Source organism: Hemibagrus wyckioides, linkage group LG29, assembly GCF_019097595.1.
Source record: "Hemibagrus wyckioides isolate EC202008001 linkage group LG29, SWU_Hwy_1.0, whole genome shotgun sequence".
Taxonomy (NCBI): Eukaryota; Metazoa; Chordata; class Actinopteri; order Siluriformes; family Bagridae; genus Hemibagrus; species Hemibagrus wyckioides.
Window position 1 is genome coordinate 4,232,337 of NC_080738.1, and position 12,127 is coordinate 4,244,463.

The following is a 12,127-nucleotide window of genomic DNA, read 5'->3' on the forward strand; positions in this document are numbered from 1 at the left end:
CTTATTTTTATATCACATTTGTTTCTACACAGATGATTTGAGTTACAGTTGTAATATTTATTTTATAATATTTATTTATTTTTTCTTTATTTTATTATTTTTTTTAATTACTTCTTTTCATATGTTTTTTGTTTGCTAATCTGTGTTTAACTGTAACCATGGTAACAGGTCTGCTGATTGATTTGTTGTTGTAGTGACCCAGTTTTGTATATATGTTGTATACATGTCATTTCCACTGTGTGTAATTACAGAATAAACAGTGAGTGTGAGTGAAACACAACAATTCAGGTGTTTGAGGTGTGTTTGATCACAAACCTTTCTGAAGCAGTAACTGTTCTCTCTCAGTAACATGATCACTTCCTGTCTCTCAGGTGCTGCAGTATTGGGTGTGGAGCTGAACACAGGAAGTTACTGCATGGAAAACATTCAACAATTCAATTTAATGAACAATTCAATCTCAACAACTTAATTTAAGTCCTACATGATGGAGCAGACTGGAGCCCAGTGTTAGACCCAAATCATGTTCATTCACATGTTAAAGAAAACTGCTGCATCTTTGTGGAAGTCCGTGTCATTCACAAGGAAGCAGTTTACTGGAACGGATCAGAATCTGAATCACTTTACTGCCTGTGAGTTGGGACACAGGTTTAGGATCAGACTCAGGAGAACACTTTGTATTCAAGTTTATGTAAACAAGATCAATTTTGTGTGTGTGTGTGTGTGTGTCCAGCTCAGTTCAGATCTCTATGGAGATACCTGTTTGCCTGAGGGAAAAAGCTGTTCAACCATCTGGTTGTGTGGGTCCGAATGCTTCAGTACCTCTTTCCGGATGGCAGAAGGGTGAAGAGTGTGTGTTTGGGTGTGTGGGGTCGTCCACAATGCTGTTTGCTTTGAGGATGCAGCGTGTGGAGTAAATGTGGTCTCCCAGTCAGGAAATCCAGGATCCAGTTGCAGAGGGAGGTGTTGGTGCCCAGCAGACTCACTAGTAGAGAGAAATTGTACCATGATCAAATAAGTCAAACTTAAAAAAAGTCCTTGTTCATCTTAAGTAGAAGCTGGTTCTCAAAGTTATGCCAATTAATTGCTCCCCTTCTTGGGCTGAAGATCAATCCAGCTTCACTAAAAAGTCTCTCACAGGCCTCTGAGGCAGGGAGGGCTGTGTCCAGCTTAAGTGACAGGTTGGATAAGGAAAGAAAGGAAAGAAAACATTTTCTGATTCCACAAGCAAGTTGTCTGTTACAGAACTCGATAGTGATCCAGTGCAATCACACAATCTAGACTATTACAGCATTACAGCATGTCTAAGATCATATTAATTAGGTCTACTGCATCCTCGCTGTCTAACCTGGACTTTGTCCTGACTCCGAGCCGCTCAACAGCTGGCATTTCTCACTTAACATCTGTCTGTGCAGAAGATTTATTCATCTTCTGCACGCGCTTCATGCTCATGAGGGTCGCAGAGTGAACGAGTCAGGAATACACTCTGGATGAAACCCCAGTGCTACACACACACACACACACACACACACAAACACACACACAAACACACACACACACACACACACACACAAACACACACAGGGCACAATTTAGTATTAAATCCACCCACTGCTCCTATTGTGTGTAAGCTCTAGAGAGAGTGTGGTGTGTGGAAACCCCTGAAGTCAAGTTCGCCGATGACACGACCGTGGTGGGTCTCATCAGCAAGAACGATGAGTCAGCATACAGAGAGGAGGTGCAGCGGCTAACAGCCTGGTGTAGAGCCAACAACCTGTCTCTGAACGTCGACAAGACTAAAGAGATGCTTGTTGACTTCAGGAGAGCACAGAGTGACCATTCTCCACTGTTCATCGACGGATCCTCTGTGGAGATCGTCAAGAGCACCAAATTCCTTGGTGTTCATCTGGCAGAGAACTTCACCTGGTCACTCAACACCAGCTCCATCACCAAGAAAGCCCAGCAGCGCCTCTACTTCCTGAGGAGGCTGAGGAAAGCCCACACTGCAAAAACTAAAATCTAAGAAAGTAAAAAAAGTCTTATTTCTAGAAAATATGTCTTGTTTTTTGACATGAAAGATAAAAAGTCTTATAAAACATATTGCACATTAGATTATAAATCTTAGTTCAATAAATTTTGACTTGATCGGTCTTACCAAGTAAATTTTAACTCATTTTAATCTCCATTTTACTAGAAACATGTGACAGCTATAAAGTGCAACCTGTTGTTCATATTGAGTTAGATTGCTGTGCTAGATTTAAGAATAAGACCACACCTAAAAATTCCAATTTCAAGAATCTTTAGTAAAGACAAAGATTTAAGTATTTAATTTTTGTCTGTTCAAGTAAGACAAATTTCTGTGAACATAAACACTTCATGAAAAGGTGTTCCATTCTGATTTATTACGTACGTAAAGTTTTGAAAAGCATGTGACCTGAGGCTGAGCTCTGATTGGCTTGTTTCGAATTTTCCTCAGGCCGCCGCACTCTGCGCTCCGGACCCGCCCACTTTTGTTGTTAGCGAATCAATATTATTGTTATATATTTTGGCCTCATGTGATTGGACCATTCTCAACGAGTCTCATTACCGCGCAGCAGATGGTCAGTTAACGGACAGGTACTGATTAATATGGAAGCAAGCGAAATATCTCGAGATGAAAGAAAATTCGGTTCTATCTTTACAAAAATAAACTTTCACAAGGAGTTCGGATGAAGAAAAGAAAAGAATCAAGGAGCTTGGACCACATCGACCCAATCTGCAAACTCAGCAGCAGTCAGTTTTTTAATGATTACCTTCATTACATTACTGATAATAAACCCACATTGAACTCAGATTCACTGATTTACAGTACAGTAATTGCATGCTTTTGGGTATTGGATATAATTATCCCAACTTCTCATCAGTGCATTGATTCAGTGACGGGATGACGTTTTGTACTGCGCATGTGCGAGCAGTGCGCTAACGTGCTAGTTATGAAAAGGCATTTCCTCCTGCCAGATTCTCACCATGGAGGAGCTCGATGATGCTGCAGTTTCCACTTTAAAAGGTTAGTCATTTGTTCAAAGTTGTTGAAATTTTATTAATTCACTCTGTTGGTCATTCTTTGTTTGAAATCGAGTTTTAATCGAATATGTTTCCCACTGGAAACCCGTTCCTGCAAACAAATGAAATCAGCTGAACATTTTACAAAGTTCAGTCTCTTTTTTGAGATCTGTTCAATAATGAGATTTCATTCTGTCCCATTTTGCTCTCCATCTTGTGGTAGTACTATTTAGTATTATTTTGTATTTTTTTTATTATTCTTATTTATTAAAAGCAGCTTATTATTTAAATATAACCTCTTTGTGAAATCATACAGGCCAATTCAACTGAACAATCACTTCTACTGCTTTATTTTATCATTAACACTTTATAATAAACTTGTATTATTTGGCATTAGTCATCTGTATCTTTACAATGCTTGTAGCCTAGATCTTTGTCAGCAGCAACATACGTTTTTATATTTATGATGATTACAGTAACATTAGTTATTTCATTATGAACTCTACAGTGAGCATTTGTACTGTTTAATTTATTATTGTGAAATATTATAATTGATGACATTATAATTATTATTATATATTATAATAAATGTGTTTTACTGGTTAAATGCTGTAAAATGTTGATTTGTCAACATGCATAAAGCATTTACTGATTTACTGTTAGTAAATATAAAAAAGTGTTATATTCATATTTTATCATTATAATGTGTTTGTTTCATAGCATTCATGTTTCTGTTGGTTTCAGAAAATTGTTTATTAATGATAAAATGTTAAATGTTATTAAAAAGCTATAATAAAATGAATAGATTTTTTACGGTATATAAATTCTGCATGCAAAGAATGACCCATATGCATCAATGCTAACTAACATATTTCTACGTTTTCTAAGCTGCTAACATTGGGGAAGACATTTTACCGTCTCTTTCAAGAGAGGATATTTGATATCTCTTTCCTGGTCCTGAGCCATTTGGCTTTTGACTCATAAGGAAGAACAGGTAATTTTATATAAAATACTTGTGTATACATGTATACACAATATACATGCAAACCTAGTTTTTTAGTTCAAATTAATATAGATCATCTCTCGTGTGTGTGTGTGTGTGTTTCAACTAGTTGAACATGCCATTGCTGTTTTTACCGCCCTGCCACTGCTCTTCCCATCCGGCTCTGCAGCACCCAAGAAAAGGGGCCCAATCAGTGAGGCTCTTTTTCATGTTCTTACGGTGAGTTTTGCTTTTGTAGTGTTATCTAATTAGCAGGTGTTTAAGAGGCCTACACTTTCAATTAAATAATGGGTTAAAAACAAGATTTTGCTACTCAAATTGCTCACCCAGTGTTAAAAATAACCTGATAAAATTACCTACATGCTCAGCCTTTGGCAAAAAAAAAAAAACCCAAACAACTCCTTTTGTAGATTGTAAATGCTGTTACATGTAATGTGAATATCTGAGTAAAACTCATCTGTTAAAGGACATTTGGAGCAGTGTGGTTGTCTGCGATGTCTTCATATTTACCAAGGTGGAGCTACGACTCAAACTGGAGACAGATGTCTCACTAATCATTCCCACTGCACAATATATTTTGCTTTTTATGCTGTTTGTAGTCTAAAATCATATTATTGGTCTTCTAGCCCTCAGAGATACACTATATTGCCAAAAGTATTCGCTCACCCATCCAAATAATCAGAATCAGGTGTTCCAATCACTTCCATGGCCACAGGTGTATAAAATCAAGCACCTAGGCATGCAGACTGTTTTTACAAACATTTGTGAAAGAATGGGTCGCTCTCAGGAGCTCAGTGAATTCCAGCGTGGAACTGTGATAGGATGCCACCTGTGCAACAAATCCAGTCGTGAAATTTCCTCGCTCCTAAATATTCCACAGTCAACTGTCAGCTGTATTATAAGAACGTGGAAGTGTTTGGGAACGACAGCAACTCAGCCACGAAGTGGTAGGCCACGTAAACTGACGGAGCGGGGTCAGCGGATGCTGAGGTGCATAGTGCGAAGAGGTCGCCAACTTTCTGCAGAGTCAATCGCTACAGACCTCCAAACTTCATGTGGCCTTCAGATTAGCTCAAGAACAGTGCGCAGAGAGCTTCATGGAATGGGTTTCCATGGCCGAGCAGCTGCATCCAAGCCATACATCACCAAGTGCAATGCAAAGCGTCGGATGCAGTGGTGTAAAGCACGCCGCCACTGGACTCTAGAGCAGTGGAGACGTGTTCTCTGGAGTGACGAATCGCGCTTCTCCATCTGGCAATCTGATGGACGAGTCTGGGTTTGGCGGTTGCCAGGAGAACGGTACTTGTCTGACTGCATTGTGCCAAGTGTAAAGTTTGGTGGAGGGGGGATTATGGTGTGGGGTTGTTTTTCAGGAGCTGGGCTTGGCCCCTTAGTTCCAGTGAAAGGAACTCTGAATGCTTCAGCATACCAAGACATTTTGGACAATTCCATGCTCCCAACTTTGTGGGAACAGTTTGGAGCTGGCCCCTTCCTCTTCCAACATGACTGTGCACCAGTGCACAAAGCAAGGTCCATAAAGACATGGATGACAGAGTCTGGTGTGGATGAACTTGACTGGCCTGCACAGAGTCCTGACCTCAACCCGATAGAACACCTTTGGGATGAATTAGAGCGGAGACTGAGAGCCAGGCCTTCTCGTCCAACATCAGTGTGTGACCTCACAAATGCGCTTCTGGAAGAATGGTCAAAAATTCCCATAAACACACTCCTAAACCTTGTGGACAGCCTTCCCAGAAGAGTTGAAGCTGTTATAGCTGCAAAGGGTGGACCAACGTCATATTGAACCCTATGGATTAGGAATGGGATGTCACTTGATTTCATATGCGAGTCAAGGCAGGTGAGCGAATACTTTTGGCAATATAGTGTATGTGATGTGAACTTGAACTGAAGATGGGTATCTGTAATGATTAGGCATAACATTCTGAGCACTGAGAACAGCTCAGTGGGGTGCAGACTGCAGCTCTTGTGGGGTGTTCCTGGTCTGCAGTGGTCAGTATCTGTTAAAAGTGGTCCAAGGAAGGAACAGTGGTGAACTGGAGACGGGGTCATGGGTCAAGGCTCATTGATGCACGTGGAAAGCGAAGGCTGTCCCATGTGATCCGATCCAACAGACGAGCTACTGTTGATCAAATTGCTGAAGAAATTAATGCTGGTTCTGATAGAAAGGTGTCAGAATACACAGTGCAGGACAGTTTGTTGTGTATGGGGCTGCAGAGCCACAGACCAGTCAGGGTGCCCATGCTGACCCCTGTGCACCACTGAAAGCACCATCAATGGGAACGTGAGCATCAGAACTGGACCACGGAGCAATGGAAGAAGGTGGCCTGGTCTGATGAATCACGTTTTCTTTTACATCACGTGGATGGCTGGGTGTGTGTGTCTCTTATCTGGGGAACACATGGCCCCAGGATGCACTAAGAAGGCGAGCTGGCGGAGGCAGTGTCCTGCTTTGGTCAGTGTTCTGGTGGGAAACCTTGGGTCCTGCCATCCATGTGGATGTTACTTTGACACGTTCCACCTACCTAAGCATTGTTACAGACCATGTTCATGGAAACGGTATTCCCTGATGGCTGTGTCCTCTTTCAGCAGGATAATGCACCGTGCCACAAAGCAGAAATGGTTCAGGAATGGTTTGATGACCACAACAACCAGTTTGAGGTGTTGACTCTGCCTCCAAATTCCCCAGATCTCAATCCAATCCAGCATCTGTGGGATGTGCTGGACAAACAAGTCCGATCCATGGAGTCCCCACCTCACAACTTACAGGACGTAAAGGTACCACATGCACATACCAGATACCACAGCACAACTTCAGGGATCTAGTGGAGTCCATGCCTCGATGGGTCAGGGCTGTTTTGACAGCAAAAGGCGGACCAACACAATATTATGCAGGTGGTTATAATGTTATGGCTGATCGGTGAATGCTGCTTTTTTTTATTTACTTCATAACATGAACTATTCTGCAGAAAGGATCGTATAAATCTGTGTTTGGGCTCCAAGAAGGAGTATTCTCCTAAACCATGCTAACAGTCTAGCATTTCTGTACAATGTTTACATAATAATAATAACAATAAAGTACTGTTTGTATGTGTTTTATACTAAATAAAAGTTCACTGTATGATAGACAGTAAAAAGTGTTTTTAATCAACTCCAGTTTTTTTCACCTCCACCACAATGTCTAAATGTAAGAGTCTATAAAGAAAAAACATGAAAACGGTGAGATTTTAAAAATCAGAAATTAAAATGCTGTAAAGGTTCTGTATATCAAATACTTTATTATCATCTTTATTATCTGACACATTCAATCAAAATTTTCAGGCTTTTGTAAAATGTTGAACATCAACATTAACAGTAAAACTCAAGGGTAATACTCTACCAGCATCTGGTCTTATGTAACCAATGGTACACAACATTTGGGGAAAAAGAAATAAACAGTCAAAAGTTAAAGTGATATTTCTCCCAAAAATGAAAATTCTGTCATCATCTCACCTGCATGTCGCTCCAAACCCATAAGAAATTAATTTATTTTCAGAACACAAATGAAGACATTTTTAATGAAATCTGAGATTTCAGTCCTTCTGTTGAAAGTCTATTTCCCCAAAACTTGGACATTTCAAAAAATTCATAAAAAGATTGTAAAATAAATTCATATGAATCAAGAAGTTTAATCACAGTCTTCTGAAAAGACATGATCACATTCTGATAGATTTAATTAAGGTTTTATTCACATATTAATGCTAAACAACTAATATAAACAGAATCAAGCATGTTTGTGCTTCTATTTACCAAAACTGAATGCTGTAAACATTGTTGACTGATCGATGTTTATATATAAATAAAAGCCTAAATTCGATCTGTTCATTATATAAAGTCATAATGACTTTTCAGAAGACTTGGATTAAACCGCTGGATTCATTTTGATTTATTTTTGATCTCTTTACAAATATTCTGAAGCATCAGAATTTTGGGGGAATAAACTTTCAACAGAGGGACATAAATCTCGCAGATATCATTAAAAATATCTTAATTTGTGATCCAAAGATGAACGAAAGACATGAGGGTGAGTCAGTGATGACAGAATGTTCATTTTTGGGTGAACTGCCCCTTTTTAGAAACATTAATTGAACTACACTAACAATGTAGAATTACAAAAAAATAAAAATAAAATAAACCTGTTGAACATTACAGTATTAAAACATCTGGACTCAGAAACAACTCCTCACAGTCCTGGAGATGGTCTTCTCTCCTGCTGTGCTCTAATGGCCCTCTTTCCACCCCTGTCTCTTGCCCCAGTGAACCATTTGGAGAGCCTTTTCTGCCTTTTTGGTTTACATCTTCAGTCATTGTGTCCTTTTTCAGTCCACCTGTAAAAGCAAATGCACATTAACATCTGAAATGTCCAGCTGTATATTATGGTAACACTTTATTTTTGGTGTCCCTGTTCCAGTGTCATTGTCCATTCAAGTACTCAGTGATATTAATGATGAAAATCTACTTACAGGGTAAAAGGTCAGTTTACCCCAAAATCAAAACGTGCGCGCGCTCTGACAAAAGAAAACGGCTCTTTTTAATGCACGGTGTCATTATGCGCCGATTTAGATCCAAATACAGTGTAATTAGTGTAATTATCAGTCACACACAATAACTTAAACACATATACGTGTTTCTGTGTATGTGGAAAAAATCCGGCGAGTCTCTGCCCTGTTATGAGCAGGACAGAGCTGACCACCGGGAATTCCCCCGGTTCACCTGATGACCACTCCGGGCCTGGTCTCACAACTGTCTGAAATTCACCCTAAATGACCTCGCCTCCGAAAGCAGCACTTTACTCTTCTAGATCCCTGATCGGATACCTCAGAATTCACAATTATGCTAATTGTGCTAATTATTATAACTTGGCGCTCCGTTCGTTCCTCATCAGCAGCTGGCTGTACGGTAAAGTCACATTTACCTCAGGGGAAAAAATGGCGGCTAACCTTACACAGCCACAAAATACACAAGGAAAGCAGAAAATAAACAAAAATGTGTTCAGAGTCAGGAAACAAAAACCTCTACACATTACTATCAACACATATAACCATATTTTAATCCTCACACACACTTAAGTGATTATAACTGTTTCACGCTTCTCCCCAACCCCCCACAGAAAAGTTAACATTAGTTTAGCGGTTTTAAAGATCATTTAAACTGTCAAAACAAAGTTCCCGATGCTCGAGACCACAGATAATAAAGATATCTTTAGAAAATATTCATTTACCCGCTTATTCCGCTCCACATCCACGTCCTTCAGCCGCCTTCAACAGATGAAGTGATCTCCCTCCCGCCTGTCACTCACTGGGTCTGGAAGAAACTGTATCCTTACGCCATGGCGGGATTTCCTCTACTTCCAATATTAACATCTTCACAGCTGTCATTTTAAATTTCCGCTTATTTTCAACTAAGATCACATGATACATGATATTATGATATAATGTTATAAGAAGAAATTCGTAAGGAATCATTCAAAGCAGTAGGACTACTTTGTCAAGCGGAAGGTGTTGTCAGTGAGTGAGTAGGTCTTATTGAACAGGTAGGTCCAGTGAGACCCATTTAAATGTCTTCCTTTCCGATTTCTCCTCATTCCCAGTTAAATACATTTTGATAAATGCACAGGCAAGTGAACACTGTAATGCTGAACATTCACACAAAGAAACAAAATAAAATAAAATAAAATAAATGGAACACAATGGAAAATAATGCATTTTTATTTAAAAAGTAGCTATATCAAAAATCTGTGATATTCGTTGTTTTAAAGTGATTAGTAACCACATTTAATTATTTCAAAACGATTAAAGGTATAAAGATGTATTTTAGGTGTGAAATCATTTTGCCCACTTAGATCCTATAAACTCAAATTCAGATTTTATTTGTCACATACATAATGGTACACAGTGTGATATGCAGTGAAATGCTTACACGACTGTTTTGACCCTCGAAAAGGAAAAGGAATAAGGACAGAACAAAAGACAAGGATAAAATATAAAAATACGAAATATAAAATATAAGAATACGAATTATTCTAAAAATATGAAAAATAAAATACAAAAAGTTCACAGTAGATAAAAAATAAAATAGAATAAAAATAGAATAAAATATAATAAATATAAAGTAAGGTATGATATATATGTATATAGAATATGTATATAAAATAGAATATGTATATTGGAAGTGTAAAATACAACAACTGTGTTATGCAAAATTATATAAAATTATATAAAGTGAATAGTGTGTAGTGCAATAGTGTCCAAGGTGCAGACAGCAGCAGTACGGGGTGGTCACGGAGTGGAAAAAGGTGATGATAGCAATGGTATTGTCCATCATTAAAGTGCAGATGTGCATTTGTATGTAAACGGGAGCAGACTGTGCAACATGTATGTTTATGTGTTGTATTGTGTGCAGTCTTGAAATGTGCAGATGTACATTTGTGTGTTTGTGTGCCACAGTCCTGTAATGTGCAAATGTCCGGTGTGGTTGGTTGGAGTTCCAACACGTGTGTAGGAGCATAGTAGGTCTAATCAGTTGAGTCCTATGTGAGGTTCTGATTGAGAGACCGTATAGCCTGCTGGAAGAAGCTTCTCCTCAGTCTCTCAGTGCTGACCTCAACAGAGAGAAAAGTCCATTATTGGGGCGGCTGAGGTCCTTCACGATCTTCCTGGCCTTGGTCCAGCACCACTTGTTGTAGATCGAGTGCAGGTCAGGGAGCTTGGTACGGATTATGTGCTCAGCTGATCGCACCACCCTCTGAAGAGCTTGTCTGTCCTGCATGGTGCTGTTCCTGAACCAGGTGGTGATGTTTCCCGTCAGGATGCTCTCTATGGTGCAGGAATAAAAGTTCCTTAGCACCTTAGCAGGCAGTCTAAAGTCTCTCAAGCATCTGAGGTGGAAGAGATGCTGACGGGCCTTCTTCACCACGGTGTCGATGTGACAGGACCATGACAGGTCCTGCGTGATGTGAACACCGAGGTATCTGGAGCTGTCCACTCTCTCCACTGGGCTGTTGTTGATCACAGGGGTCTAGGGGTATAAAGGTCCTATACTCATGTGTGACCCACATTGTGAAACCCACATGGGACCCACATAAATTGCCCATTTTCAGCCCATGCCCACTTGGAGCCCATGCCGCCTGGATACAGCCCTTATGGGGCCCACATATACATGTTGGCTGGGCTGGGACCAGTGGATCCGTGAGTGCAGGCTGGTCATCAACACGGTCCAGCAGCAGACAACAGGAAGAAGGCCAGCAGAGCTCAGGGCCATTAAAACATCACCATCACCACCATCATCAATTACATGGTCAGACTGGGAAAACCACCAAAGACAATGTTAATGTGGTGACCGTTACCTGGCATCACAGCCACTTCCCGAGTCTAAACAGCACTTCTGCTTCCTGTCCATGTTTAAATATACCTGTGTGTTTAATTCTTTTAATTAATAGCACGTTAGCTATTAGTGCTGTCGGGTTTCCTCCAACCTCTGTTTGATTCTGGGATCACGTTATCGTGATACATGCCCCTGCTCCTCAATATATCATTTTAAATCTAAATATATACATTTTAATAACAGAATAATATGTACTGAAATCACTTGTGCAAGTTATAAATGCAAAACAAAGCTGTTTGGAAGGATTTCGTCCACCCCTCTGCCTCACAGTGGTTTAGTCCATCGCCTGCTATCCCCGATACACATTAGCCTGTGTTTAGAGTGTTTGTGGCTCAGCTGTGGATCCCCGAGGAACTAGTTACGTTACTAATATAATAATAATAATAATAATAATAATAATAAAGAACGAATAAAGGGTGATGAATAAATAAAATAATAAAGGGTGTTTTGCACTGCGTCTTGTTTTGGATGGATCTTGACTGCCATCGTGTGGAAAAAATTAGGAAGTTCATGCTCCCAAAAAAAAGTATATTTATGTTAAATGGGTAAAAACTGAAACATCTTTCAAGGAGTGTTTTTCAATGTTTCTCTTCACTAGATTAAATTATTAATAGGATAAATAATAAACAAAATAATAGTGTTATA

The 12,127-nt window shown here is 39.6% G+C and overlaps 1 protein-coding gene across 1 annotated transcript in view; it reads left to right on the forward strand.

Annotated features, from left to right (window-relative positions):
* LOC131348985 (NACHT, LRR and PYD domains-containing protein 12-like) overlaps nt 1–12,127 on the forward strand; it is a 135,328-nt gene that overhangs the window by 18,627 nt on the left and 104,574 nt on the right. The window lies entirely within an intron of this gene.